This window comes from Lichenostomus cassidix, chromosome 14 (genome assembly GCF_008360975.1).
Source record: "Lichenostomus cassidix isolate B80296 chromosome 14, HeHo_3.0, whole genome shotgun sequence".
Classification (NCBI taxonomy): Eukaryota; Metazoa; Chordata; class Aves; order Passeriformes; family Meliphagidae; genus Lichenostomus; species Lichenostomus cassidix.
The window spans coordinates 1,559,987-1,573,970 of NC_139495.1; the positions used below are offsets into that span (position 1 = coordinate 1,559,987).

At 51.2% G+C, this 13,984-nt stretch overlaps 1 long non-coding RNA gene across 1 annotated transcript; it reads right to left on the bottom strand.

Moving 5' to 3' along the window:
- Positions 1-2,489: 2,489 nt before the first annotated feature.
- LOC146430590 (uncharacterized) lies at positions 2,490-3,550 on the bottom strand. The gene is made up of 2 exons (XR_014855230.1): positions 3,473-3,550; positions 2,490-3,098 (listed from the first exon to the last, which is right to left on the bottom strand). It is a non-coding gene; the product is annotated as an uncharacterized LOC146430590 (long non-coding RNA).
- Between the last annotated feature and the right edge of the window lie 10,434 nt (positions 3,551-13,984).

Sequence of the window (13,984 nt, forward strand, 5' to 3'; positions counted from 1 at the left end):
GAAAATAATTTGCTTGACTTCCTTCCAGAAAGGAATTTTATTTAGATTTCCTTCAGCCAGGCTGAAACTCTCCTTCCTCTCCTAGCATGGGTTTTTCCTCTTCAGAGCCATCCCTGTGTGTGAATCCCAGCGAACCCAAACCTCTCCTTTCTCTTTGCATCTGAGCCCCAGTGCACTGAAAATCTTTGAATTTCGAGGAACAGAGAGCTTTGCAGTGGGAATTTGGCTCAAGTTTAGCCCAAAACACAAACTGCTGTGTGGAAGTTGCAGTCTTGCACCCAGGATAACTCTCCTCTTCCAACACCCACGAGGATGGAGGGAAAACACTTCCTAAATTCCAAATCTATGAGGGTTGGAGAGGAGAATAATGTCAGCTAAAGGGCCAGAAACAGCTCTCAGCCCGGTGAAAAATGACTTCCAAATGCCCCCTGCCCCGGGGATTTCATAAGGCAAGATGGATCTTTCTATCCCTTTTCCTTTCTTCCTCATTTTTCAACTCTTGACCTCTGCTGGGAGCAGGGAGCTCCCGGCTGAGAATCCTCAGCAGAGGAAATCCTTCCCCCAGCCCATTTGTCTCTGTGCAGCTGAACACACTCAGGTGGCCAAAAAGTTCCCAAAAAAGTTCCCAGCCCTGCCCATCCCACCTCCTTGGCCCTGGATTTGCAGCTCCACCAGCAGGGATGGTTCTGGCCATGCCTTTGCCACTGGGATGTGCAGGAGAAGGGCTGAGGGCAGCAGGTCCCATCCTCACCCCAAATTACCTCCATGGTGGTGAGGTTGGGCACAGCCTTCAAATCCAGGATCCCCATCCTTCAAATCTGGGATCTACATCCTTCATATCCATGATCCACACCCTTCAAATCCACATCCTTCAAATCCAGCATCCACACCCTTCAAATCCAGCATCCACACCCTTCAAATACTCCTGACTCTCCTCAGCTGGGAGAGAAGCAGGAATGTCCTTGCAAGGTTCCCTCCTTAGCTGATCCCACAAAATGTGATCACATCTCCACAGATGCTTGAGATGCAGATTTAGGGGAGGGAGAGAGGCAGAATGCAAAGAACCCATTGGATTTCAGCCCTTTGCACTTGGATTTGCTGCCCATTTAAAAAGCAGGAAATCTAAATCCCAAGTTTCCAAGCTGGCTCTTTAGAAAAATTAAAACTCAAGACGAGAATTTTTATAGGACAACTTGGTGCTCACCTTGAAGGCTTGAGGAAGCCAAAGAGCCCAGCCTGCAGCTCTGCTGGGGAAAAAGATCCTCCTGCCCTCTCCCTCTTCCAGACCCAAGCTTCCCTTTGGTTTCCAGCAGCCCACAGTTGAGGGAAAAAACAACAAGGGCTGCTGTGTTTCTTTGTGGAGGCAGCAAGAGGAAAAAAGGATACATCCAGAGCTCCATGTGAGATGGCAAAGGCATCCAGGCTCCGTGGCACTGGATGAAACAAAGCACACACAAAGCCAGGGAAATGCTGAAAGCTGCATTTCTTGGGAGAGGGGAGAGAGCTGTGTTTGCCTTGGAGAAGGGGCAGGGAGGCCAAAGGGTTTCATCTCAGCAGGTGTTGCTTTTCAGCACGGAGATGTGGAGAGAGTCAAAGGCCTCCTGCCAGGCTCTTCCTTTCTCAGCTCCTCACATCCCAATCCTCTCTCCACGGACAGGTGATGCTCACACACCTCCTGCCAGGTTCTTCCTCTCTCTCAGCTCCTCCCATCCCAATCCTCTCCATGGACAGGTGATGCTCACACACCTCCTGCCCTCCCACAGATGTCCGCAGGGAGAAAAGGCTAACAAAGTCAAGGCAGCAAATCAGCATTCCATGAGCTTTCTCCAGGATTCATCCCTGGGCTGTGCCAGACCTTCCTGTGTATCCTTGCTTCTCTGGGCTGGGGGGTTTTGGATTTGGGGATTTGTTCTGGTGGGATGGAAAGAGCTGGAAAGAGCCACTGGAGCATCCTGATATCTCCAGGAGTCCCATAATGGAGCAGACCTTAAAACACATCCAGTTCCAACCCCAACACCTTCCACCATCCCAGGCTGCTCCAAACCCCATCCAGCTTGGCCTTGGGCACTCCCAGGGATGCAGGAGCACCACAGCTTCTCAGGAATTCCATCCCAACCCCTCACCACCCTCCCGGGGAACAATTCCTTCCCAATATCCCATGCATCCCTTCCCTCTGGCAGTTTAAATCCGTTCCCCCTCATCCTGCCACTCCATGCCCTTGTGCACAGCCTCTCTCCATTTTTCTTGCAGGCTCCCTTCATGCAGACATTTGAAGGGAAAAAATATTCCCGGCTTGAAGGCTTTGCTCTTCCCAGGGCGTTCCTTTGTCTCTGGAGTGACTGCAAAAGCAGCTGCCGGGCTCAGGGTCTTGGCTGTGGGATTTTCCCTGCTATGGAGGCAGCAGGAGGAGTTTTCACCTGACGCTGGAAACAATGCCACGCACAGAACCCACATTGTCCCCTTGCCATTTGGAAGCAATTACCTGCATGTTACGTAAAACTTTTATTAAACGCCGGCAGAAATTCGGTAATGTGTTAATCAGGGGCTGAGTGACATCTGCTCCGTGCCAGAGGTTCGGGGAGCTGCAGGAGGAGGGGGTCAGCAGTTCAGAATGATTACCAAACCACATTGCTCCTTTTTGCAGCCTCCTACGTGTTAATTTTTTCAGATTTATTCTCCCAGGCTGCCGCGTCTCGCGCTTGCCCTGCATGTCAACATCTGCTCCACCTCAGCTCCTCAGCCTTTGCCCCACCAAGGTTCCCACTCAGCTCCAAGCCAGGCTCAGGCAATCTTCTGAATGAATCCAAAGGATGATTCTCAGGGAAATTTCTGGCATCAGGAGGGATGGGTGGATTCAAATGTTAAGGAGCACAGCAGGTTTGAGGACTCACGGCAAGCCTTGCTCAGGCTGGGGGTTGTGGGGTTGCTGATCCCCGAGAAATGGGGTGGAAAATGTCCTGGAGAGGTGCTCAGTCCATTCCCATTCCATTCCCATTCCATTCCCATTCCCATGTGCTCCTGCAGATCTGCAGTCATTCCCTCCCGACAGCAAGCCGTGAAATCCTCTGGGAATGCTCACCCTTTGGATTCAGGGAATCCTGGAATGGTTTGGGTCGGAAGGACATTAAAGATCATCTCCTTCCAGCTCCTGCAACATCCACTATCCCAGGCTGCTCCAAGCTCTGTCCAGCTTGGGTTTGGGAGCACTGAAGCACCACAGAGCCTCAACAGAGAGTTTCACCCCAATTTCTTCCTAGAAAATCTTCCTGCACTCCCTGGAATATTCCAGGAGAATATCACATTATCCACAAGCCAAACACTTTGTGCTGCTCTCCAATTTCTAATTTATGCTATTTTGATTATTCTCTTCCCTCACCCATTATCTGCTTGCTTTCTCAATAAAATTTACAGCGTCCATTGATCATTTTTCCAAGAGTTGCTATAAATTCCACTTCTTCCAAGCCTCCTTCACCTGGAGCCAGCTCTGTCCTCCTTCCTCTGTGGTTGTGTCACTGCTGTCACCTCACACACCTCCTTCCCTCCTTCCTGGAGAGGGAGATAAAAATAAAAAAAAAATGCTAAAAAAAAAAGCTAAAAAAAAATGCTAAAAAAAAAAAATTATAAAAAATTAATGTAATTAACGGCCAGGAATTTTTGGGAGACTCCACTCCAATTTCCCATTTTAAGCACAGCCCTTAAGGAAGCTGCTCTGACTTGCACATGATTGGAAAGCACCAAGCCCTGGCTGCCCAAATGGGTGACCTTGGATGACACCAATCTGCCAGAAAAGCAGGGGAAATACTAATAATAAAAAAAAAGGTGTTGCCGATATTTATTTATTTCCTGCTCCGATTCCTCATCCATCATCAGGGAAATTCACTCTTGGCAGCTCAGGAGACTTCCTCAAGCTCAGCCAAGGTGACCACGAAAATTAGCAGCGAATCCCACGAGGTTTTCCCATCACAGACACCTTGTTTTTCACTGGACACAAATTGGGAGGTGTTTCCCTTTTTTTTTTTGGCATCCCCGAGGATCAGGTTGTTACTCCAGGCGTTACTCCGTGCTGGGAACGGGATGGATCTCACCATTTTTTTGGAGGAATTTTGCGTTTCGCTGGAGAAATTTCCCTCATCCTTCCCAGCTGAATGACTGGAAAAGTCAATTTTCGAATTTCCAAAGCCTGAGCACCATTCCCATGGAGAAAGTGCAGTTGCTGGTGGGAAGTGAAATTAATGAAGTGCTAAAAAATGTGGAGAATCATCCAGGGATGCTCCCAACTCATCCAAGGTATTGTGAGCTCGGAGAGGCTGAGGAGCATCTGGAGAAGGAACTCGGGATTTACTCCATGCCAGAATAAAAGTGGGAAAAATCCCCATCAGCACCGGGAAAAGGGAAAAAAAAGGAAAAAAAAAGGGAAAAAAAGGGAAAAGGGAAAAGGGAAAAAAAAAGGGAAAAAAAAAAGGGAAAAAAAAAGGGGAAAAAAAAGGGGAAAAAAAGGGAAAAAAAAAGGGAAAAAAAAGGGGAAAAAAAAAGGGAAAAAAAAGGAAAAAAAAAGGGAAAAAAAAGGGAAAAAAAAAGGGAAAAAAAGGGAAAAAAAGGGAAAAAAAGGGAAAAAAAGGGAAAAAAAGGGAAAAAAAGGGGAAAAAAGGGGAAAAAAAGGGAAAAGGAAAAATCCTGCAGGGATAACCCTGACTGTCCCAACATCCCAACTTGATGGATTAGGATGGAATCACAGCAGCAGGGAGGTGGGAAAAGTTCACCGAGGCCAGCCATAAACCTAAAAAATATCAGGATGTTAATATTTGGCTATTTTGCTGATATTTAGCGAATTATTTGTAAATAATACAAGTATTTCTTATGTAGGGGCTGAGGAGGGGGCGGGGGGCACTAGAGGGCACTGTCGCCTGCAAATCGCGACAGAGAGGACTTGGGAAGATATCCTGATACCCCAGCTCTGCATCCCGACCTTTGGAGTGAGAGACTGACCCGAAAAAAAAATATATTCAATATATTATAAATATATGTATTTTTATATATATATATATTCAATATATTATAAATATATATCTTAAAAATATATGTATATTCAATATATTCTATTATTATTATTATATCTCCTAATATAGCATGTTTAATATCATAGTGTCACATATTTAATAATAAAACCTGCTCAGGCTGTGGGAGATCTGTGGGTGCAACATCCAAACCTGTGCTCCCCAAATATTGCAATAATCGGGATTTTTAAGATCTTCCAGCCCACTCAGCCCTGTGCCAGCTCCAGAAGTAGCCAAGGAATTTCCTGGGCTGGAGAGGGTCAGACCTTTGGCAGTGTGTCTGCCTCTGGATTCCTCCTTCCAGAAGGGATTTTCTTTGGGATTTTGCATTGGAATAAATGAGGAAAAAAGGGAATTTTTTTCCTCATTTCCAGGGCAGGGAGCTGGGCTGGGGTGGGAGCAGCTCCAGTTTACAGGGGTGAAGCTGTGGGGATGTGGAGACAAAACAGAAATTCCTCCCCTGGAGTTCAGCCAGGAGCCCAGGGCTGGGCAGGGATTGGGGATCCATCACCCCTGTTTGGCGAGGGAAGGGTTAAATTAACTGGAGGACTCCCTGAGTTAATAACTCCTTGAGTTAATTCCAGCCTCAAACCAACCATGAGTGGAGACATTCAGGGGGGGAAAAAAAGGGGAGAATATTTAATTTGCCTCCCTAAAAGGCAAATTATTAAATTATTAAAAGGCAAAATTCCCAAGTTCCCAGTGCTGCTGGGGAGGCTGGAGAGGAATTTTGGGCTCCCATTCCTGAGTGCCTCATTCCTCCCTCACCCACCTGCCACGGAGGCTAAAGAGGCAGAAAAATTCCTGCTGAGGATCCCAAGACATCCCATCCCACCTGAGCTGTGCCTCTGGAGTGCAGAGCCTTCAGGAAGAGCTCATTTCCAGGTCCCTCGGGAGAGCTCTGCACTCCTCAGGACACCCCAGAGCTAATCCCAAACTTCCCAGGCTTGGTTCTGATGAGATCACCCGGCAGGAAATGAATTCCCCCCACCTGGAGTCCCATCCAGGATGGTTTTTCCCAGCTGTGGGGTGGATGGGAGCAGCACAGGCTCAAGGTGTGAGGTTTCCATGGAATCCACGGGCTCCTGGTGCTGGTTTGAGCCCCGGGAAAACTGGGAGAAACAACTTTTTTGGGGTCAGCCTGGGCCACCTCCACCCCCAAGCCCAGCCAGCAGATCTTATCTCCCAGAGGTTTATTTCCAGTCCTCTTTTCAAGACATGATGTCAGGATTCTAATAACCTGACTCAGGCAAATCCTGGATGGAATTACCATTGTGTTTATCAATTCCCTCCTCTCTTTTCTTCTCCTGTCCCCATTAATCATGGGACAGCAGGATGGAAAAGTCCTGTTAGCCCAACCTGCCAGCCAAGGCAGACCTGCTCCTTGCTCCTCCATCTTCTGTTCCATCCAGGTTATTTTTAAACATTCCCCTGGGGAGCAGAATTGTTGAATTGCAGGAGTGAGGAGTGGAAAAGACCTCTGAGCTCATGCAGTGTCTGCTGGCCAGGCCAGCCCTGCAGCACAGCCTGCCCTGCCTCAGCTTCCACCTTGGGCTCCCTGGGGATTCTCCTGCTGGAGAGCAGATCTCACACCCGGGTTTGTGTTGATGTCATGTTGGAAAGGAAAACCGTGCTGGATTCAGCTGGCTGAAGGGGTTTTGAGGCTGATTTTGGGGTGGAGGAGTGGGATTTGCCCTGGTTGGGTCATGGGGCACTCAGGACCTGGGAATTGCTGGGAATGGAGTTATTCTGCTCCAAACCTCTGGGCATTCCCTGCTGCCGTGCCAAACCTGGGGCTTAGGAACAACATGGACAAGGTGGACAGCCCAAATGGGGACAGGCTAATTAGCTGCAGCCTCCCTGTTAATTGGTTTTGAGGCAGCAAAGGCACAGATCTCCCTGCAAACATCCATCCTGCCCGGAGCACCTGAGCTCCTCCTGCAGCCACAGTGCCCAAAGCTGCTCCGCTTGCCCCTGGCACCCTCAGGGGGCTGGGATGGCTGCTGGGGGCTCCCTTGGGCGCTGGGGGCTCCCTTGGGTGCTGGGGGCACCCTTGGGTGCTGGACCTGCCCAGCCAAGGTGCCCAAAGTGCCCTGGATCCCCGGCGACACTCAGCTCTGCCCCAGCCTTATCAGCCTCCAGTAATCACAAATAATTGGTGGCTCCCCAGTGGCCTGATCTAATAGCAGCACGAATAAAGTTATTTTGAACAGTTGTTCATGAGTTCATCTCCTGGAAAGCCTCGGGCCCAGCTGTTGCTGTGCTTTTGATTAAAAAAAAAAAAAAAAAAAAAAAAAAAAATTAAACCGGGGATTATCGGGGCTAAGCACGTCTCAGCGCTCCCTCCTCCCCGTGTCAGGTGCCCGGCCGGGCTATAAACCCCTCTTTGTGTGCTGCTGCCTCGGCCCTTTCTCCCGGAGCTGGCAGCGGCACGGCGGCGGTTTGGCAGCGCTCCGGGATGCCGGGCAGGGATGCTGGCAGCTCGCGGTGCCCAGCCCGCCTGGCAGCAGCCGCAGCGGCCAAATGGGCAGCCAGGCCTCCGGCCAAGTCCCTTTGTTAATGGTCAAGCTATGGGGAGCTGGGCGGGGAGAGGAGAATTGGATTCGGCACGAGGAGGGGGGAGGGAGGGAGCGGGGATGGGATATTGGGATATTGGGATATTGGGATATTGGGATATTGGGATATTGGGATATTGGGATGGGGATAGGGCCCTGCGGGTCTCCAGCCCGCAGAGGGGGAGGTGGCACTCCGGAGGCTTGAGGACAGTGTAACGGCGAAGGAGCTGCAGCGCTAACTGTCCCCAAAGCCCCAGAGTGGCGCTGTCCCCTCAGAGCCCCTGGCTGTCCCCGCCGCCCGCCCCGGGCAGGGGAGATCCCTAGATCCCTGGGATCGCAGACCCCCAGCCCATCCCGGCACTGCCACCGCCCCCGTCACCTCCCGGTGTCCCCCAGGACACACTCCGGGCTCGGCGGGACTCAGGGGCTTTCCAGCTCCTCCTTCCCCAGCCCGACCCCCGCTCTGACCACCCCGGGCAGGCAGGATGGCGCGGGATGGCAGTGTCCCCTGTCCCCTGCCCGGAGGTGGCCGCGGGACCCTGCAGAGGTGGGGAGAGCGAGGCTGAGGCTCCCAAAATCCGGGCCGGAGCAGCTCGGGTGAGCTCAGCTCTCCCCGCTCCGGGCTCTGGCCGGGACCAGCCGTGCTCTGGGACCAGGGTGGGTGATGGTCAGTGCCTTGAGCCCCCCTCGGCCATCCCCGTGCCCAGGACAGCTGTGCCATCCACATCTGGCAGCTCTCAACCCCAAACCCAGCTGGGCACACATCCCGGCAGCTGGACGGCAGAGTGACAACCTCATCCCCTTCCCACACCTGCGGCAGCCCGCTCGGCTCTGCCCGGCTGCAATTCCCTGCTCAGAGCCCTCTGGAGGAGCAGCCAGGCCGTGCGGAGGAACTCTCGCCGAGGCAGAACAATCCGGGCCTGCAGCACTCGGGGATGCTCTTGCTGAGAAAGGCTAATTAGGGAGAGGATTCGGACAAGGAGGAAGAGTTTCACACTTAACTCCCCTTGTCCAATCGGTCAGGGAGGAGCAGAGCCCTTCCGTGCACCCACCCAGGGAGGTCCCAATTTTAAAAACAGAGAGATGAACTCGCACCAATCGTCACCCAAAGGTTGGGAGAAGTTGGGAGCAATGCAAGTGGAAAAAGGAAAATGAGATCAAAAAGCAGAAAAAAATCGATAACACCAAATCCTCGATACATTCAAGGCCAAATATAGACAATATTGTCTTAAAGCTCAACCTGCTAAGGAGATCAGCAGCTGATCATCACCAGACTGACTTCCTTAAGATATTAATTCCCAATCTCTAAACCTCCTTCTCCAACTCTTTCCCCATTTCCAAAATAAAGCCACAAACCCCTGCAGGTTTCCCGAAGCCACTTCCACCCAGCATCCCCCTCCCCTGCGGCTCTGATTTTCCTTCTCAGCATCATCAGCCTCCAAACATCTGGCTGGTGGTGCAGCTCGGAGCTGGAAGCGACACAACCTAGTGAGAAAGGATGTTTTTGTGCTATTTCCAACCTTCCCCGAACAGAGACCTTCAGAGAGCTCCTCACAAAGGCTGCTTTCTTCCTCCCCACCACTCGGAAAAGCTGGGTGAGATCCTCCCTTATCTGCCTCCAGCAGCCTTGTACGAGACAGAGACCATCCAAAAGGAGGGGGAAGGGGTGACAAACCCCCGCCAAGAGGGTTTTTTTTTGGTGGTTTTGTTTGTTTCTTTTTAGCTTCTTTTGGTGTAAACTGGAGGTTTGGAGGCACTCCAGCCTCCTCTCCGTGCTGGGGGAGGATGGGAGATCATGAAGATTTACTCAAGACCCCCTCTGATTATAATTTGGCTTTCCCCCCATATTGAAATGTCTATTTTTTTTTGGTAAAATGTTGAATCAGAGTGAATTTGGGGGCAGTGGCGGGGAGTGGGTTTGAAGGAGCTGCACTGGGCTCAGCTGGTTGGAAAATCCAATCCCTCTGAGCATCCCTCCAAAATCCACGGGCACCAAGGCTTGGGAATCAGGACAAGGAGTTTCCCTCCTGCATCCAGAACGTCTTGTCAGAGAGTAGAAGCACCATGGCCAGGAGAGCCACAGCTGAGGGTGATGCTGACACTCTGCACCCAAAGCTGAGGGTGATGCTGACACTCTGCACCCAAAGCTGAGGGTGCAAATCCCCACAGATCCCCCTGGATAATGCCTGGGGCCAGAGCTCCATTTCCTAATCTTCAGTTTGGGAGCTAAATCCTCTTTGCCTCCCCCAGCCTGCTTTCCCAATGGGAAAGTTCCTGTCCTGATCCTTTCCCCAGTTTTTGTTCCTGCTTTGCACAGCAGATGCAGAACAGAGCAAAGTCCTGCTTTTCCATCCCTCATCCATCACCTCTCACTCCCTCAGTCCTTGGAGATTGAGCTCCACGTGGTCCCAAAGCCTCAGGAAAGCTCCCAGCTGCATCCCCTCTGCTCCTCTCCCCCTCACCATCTCTTTTGGGGTGTCAGGGATGCCTGGAAGCACCAGGATTTGTTGTCCCACCAAGCTGCTGAAAGATCAGCCAAACCCCAGGGCAGTGCTGAGGAGAAAGGGGAAAATGTGGATAAAACCACGGTGGGTGAGCTTCCTATCCTTCAGAACATCCTCCTGTAAAACCAGCCCAGCATCCCCATCCCATTCCTTGGGACAATCCCTGAGGGAAGAACCCCTGGGAAAAAACAGAACCTCCAGAGCATCCCTGGAGAAGAGCACAGGGACTCGAGGAACCCAAACAGGGCATTCCTGACCCCATTTGGCAGCACTGAGAGGGAATAACCCCAGCCCAGCTCCTCTCAGAGCTCCCAGCTCCTAGAAAACCATTCCCCATCCCTTCTGCAGCACATCCCTCCTCGCAGGCAGCCTGAGAACATATTTGATCTTCTACATAATCCCGAGGAGAGAAAAAAAAAGAAAAATTAAAAAAAAAAAAAAATCCCCTCGCCTTCGAGATTCCCAGACAGTTCACTCAGCATCCTCATGCTACTGATGTCATCCTGGAGGAAAATCCCCCGGCTTGGCCCCGCCGAGCTGGAGCTGCTCCGAGCCTTTTCCTGCCCCGGGGGTGGGCAGAGCCCCAAAACCCCTCGGCTCTGCCCCTCTGCGATAGCCCAGGCTGGTTTTTATGGCCCCGTTTATGCACTTGTTGAGTGCCTAAATTCCCCGAGCCCCCGCGGGGAACATTAATAGCTCAGCAGAGCTCGTTGCTAATTCCATCTTCTGTCCCCCCGCGCTCGCCTGCGAGAGAAATTAGCCAGGAATAAAAAATGACCTCAGAGCGAACAGCGCTGAACCCAAATCCACACATCCCCGAGGTGACTCTGCACCACCTCCGACCCCAAAATCTTCCCCCAAAAACCAACCGCAGGGCAAACCCTGAGCCGGAGTGAAACACCAGCTAAGGCAGTGGCGCTCGGCCAGGGTGAGGATGTGACCCAAATTGCTCCATCTCCAGCTGGTGGAGTGATTCAGCGCGTCCGAGGGGGTTGGAACTGCTCCCTGCTTGGGGCTGGTCTCCGCAGAGACGAGGGGAGCTTTGTTTGGTTTGTCGCAGCGCCTCGGTTAGCCGGGGAAGCGTGACACGCTGGTGACACGCTGGTGACACGCTGGTGACACGCGGTGGGAATGCTGCCCGCCGCTCCGGGGGATGGGGGGCTGGAGCTGCCTGCCCCAAACCTCGGGGCTCTCGGGTGGGATGCCCGAAACCACCTGAAACAGGCATTATTTGGGGTGTGAAAAGCAGACAAATGTATTTAAGGCCTTCAAGGGACAGTCAGGCAAGCCAAGTCCCCCTTGGGCTACACCTAAAAATTGGCTCAGGGTCAGGAGCTCTTCACCTTTTATACATTCTGTCCTGTTTGCATGTTGATCCCTAATTCTCCAATCACACCCTCAGGCTATGATGTTAACCACCCCAGCCCTGTTCCCCCCTTTCCACCGTTATTTACATATTTTCAGTATTTACAATATATAAAAATAAATATATAAAAATATATAAAAATATATAAATATATAAAATACATAAAAATATATCTATAAATATATAATATATAGATGTAAATATATAAAATATATTTACAATACATATATAATACATATATTCGTTACCCTGGAGTAAGGAATACACCCTTGAATCTCTATCCAGAGAGTTTTGTTTTGGCTCAAGGCGCTGAGAACAGAGGGTTTTAGCATTTTGTGAGAAGCACAGAACTACACCAAGTTACAGACAAGCGAAGAGGAAAAAAAAGAGAAATTATTAAAGCCTCAGTTGGAGCTCAGGGTGTCACCCCACAGCTCTGAGGGATAGCTGGGATGCAGGAGGACAATGTGAGGAATTGGATGGATCTGACAGGATTCTGAGCATCCCTGCAGCCCAAAATGCCTGCTTTTCATGGATAAATCCCACAGGAGCACCAGCAGGGACCCTGCCGTGCTTTGGGAGCTCTTTGGGCTTTGCCACAACCACAGACATGGGGTGGGGATGGAGGATGGAGCAGGAACCCAGGCTGGAGCTGAGCTTTCAAGCTGACTTGACAGGTTCAGCAAGGTTTTTGGAATCAGGAATTATAAAATCATGGAATCCTTCAGGCTGGAAAACACCTCTGGGATCACTGAGTCCCACAGTTCCCCCAGCCACTGCCCCATGTCCCCAAGTGCCACATCCCCACGGCTTTTAACTCACTCCAGGGATGGGGAACCACCCCTGCCCTGTCCCAGGAACTGTGCTTTCCCATGAAGTTTCCCTAACATCCAATCTAAATTCCCCTGGAACGGCTGGAGGCCAGCGGGGCTGTGGTTGAGCAGAGCAGCTGATGGGGAGGTGGGCGAGGTGAGGACCCTCAGCACCCAGCCCAGCCCAGCCCAGCCCAGCCCAGCCCAGCCCAGCCCAGCCCCAGCTCCACCCCGCCGGTTTTTTGGGATGCAAACCCCGCAGGGCTCAGCGCTTGGCCAGGCAACTTCTGGCAAAATGACCAGAAAAGAAATGCTGGAAATGAAAAAGCAACACATTCTCCACAGTTGCCTGTCCCTTCCCATTCGGGTTTTGCTTGGCTAAACGGTTCCTGAATAAGCCAAGCTGTGTCAGAAATGTCCTTTAATGAAGTGCAGCAGGGGCTCTGGCATTATTTCCCCAGCTCCAGCAAGGTTTAATCCTCTGCCTCCCTGAGCCACATATGCTTTAAAGAGGAGATTTTTCACTCCCTGGTATTTCACGCGTGTTTTACATTTTAAAGGCTGCTGCCAGTTCAGCTCAGAGCCCGAGAAAGTTGGTGGCACTGGGGGGTGGAGGTGGGAAGGGGCTTAGGGATAATCCCAGAGCAACCTCAGAGGAGGATGACCACGGCCTGAGTCTCCTGTGCTCTCCTGGAAAGGCTGGAGGTGTCCAAAAAAAAAATTTGGGAAGGGGTCTGGAAACATCCCGGGGGTGATGAGCACCCTGAATTCCCAGGGATGATCCCACAGGCACCAGGAATGGATTTTGTTAATTAGTCCTGGCTTAAGTGGAGCAAACTGTGTGCTCTGTTTGGTTCGGAGCAGCCTGGAGTGAGTCTGAGTGCTGCAGGGAGGAAAAGCCCTCCTGGCCTCTCCTCTCTTCCCTGGGAGAGCCCCACTCGGGGGGATATTAAAGGCTTTTGTTTCCAGGAGCTGTCAAAGCCCTCACCTTTCACAAGCACTAAAACGGCCCGGGGAAAAAGGAAAAAAAAAAAAAAAATCTGCAAGTGGAATAATAATTCTGAACTCATAAATCTGAGGCTGTAAATCAAGGATTGACGGGGAGGTCGCTGTAATGTCTCGGGAGTTCACAGTCGAGGGTTTCTTTCACCTGAGGAAAAGGGGAAAAAAACCCAAAAACCTCCCCAAGTCTGTGCCCGTCCACTGCGGGGATGCTGTAAATCACCTTAATGTTACACTCTGCCTCTTAAATAGCCCGAAAAGGAGCAGAGAGGCGGAGAGGGTGAGTTAAAAAGGACAGGGAAAAACGCTTTGATTTTCTGACAGTAACCCCACAGACCCAAACCATTCCCTCTTGTAAAAGCAGAGGGCAAATCCATCCTTCCCTCCCCGAGGCCAAGCCCTGCTCCTGGTCCTGCCGAGCTCAGGAGATCAGGGAGGACATGGAGGACAGCTTGGCTGAGCTGGAAAACCACTGGAAAACCAGGGATTGGCCTGGGAAGTCGGGAAGATGATGGGAAAAGATGGAGTGGGAGAAAACTCCCGGGCTGTGTCCACTTCGGCTCTCCCGCAGTTAAAGAATGTAGGTTTTCCCCACCGGGATTTCCTGTGATTTTACCTCTTTATTTCCCTGTGATTTTACCTGTTTGGGATAAAAAAGGATGAAGCTCACAGAGCCTGGAGTGCTGGAGGT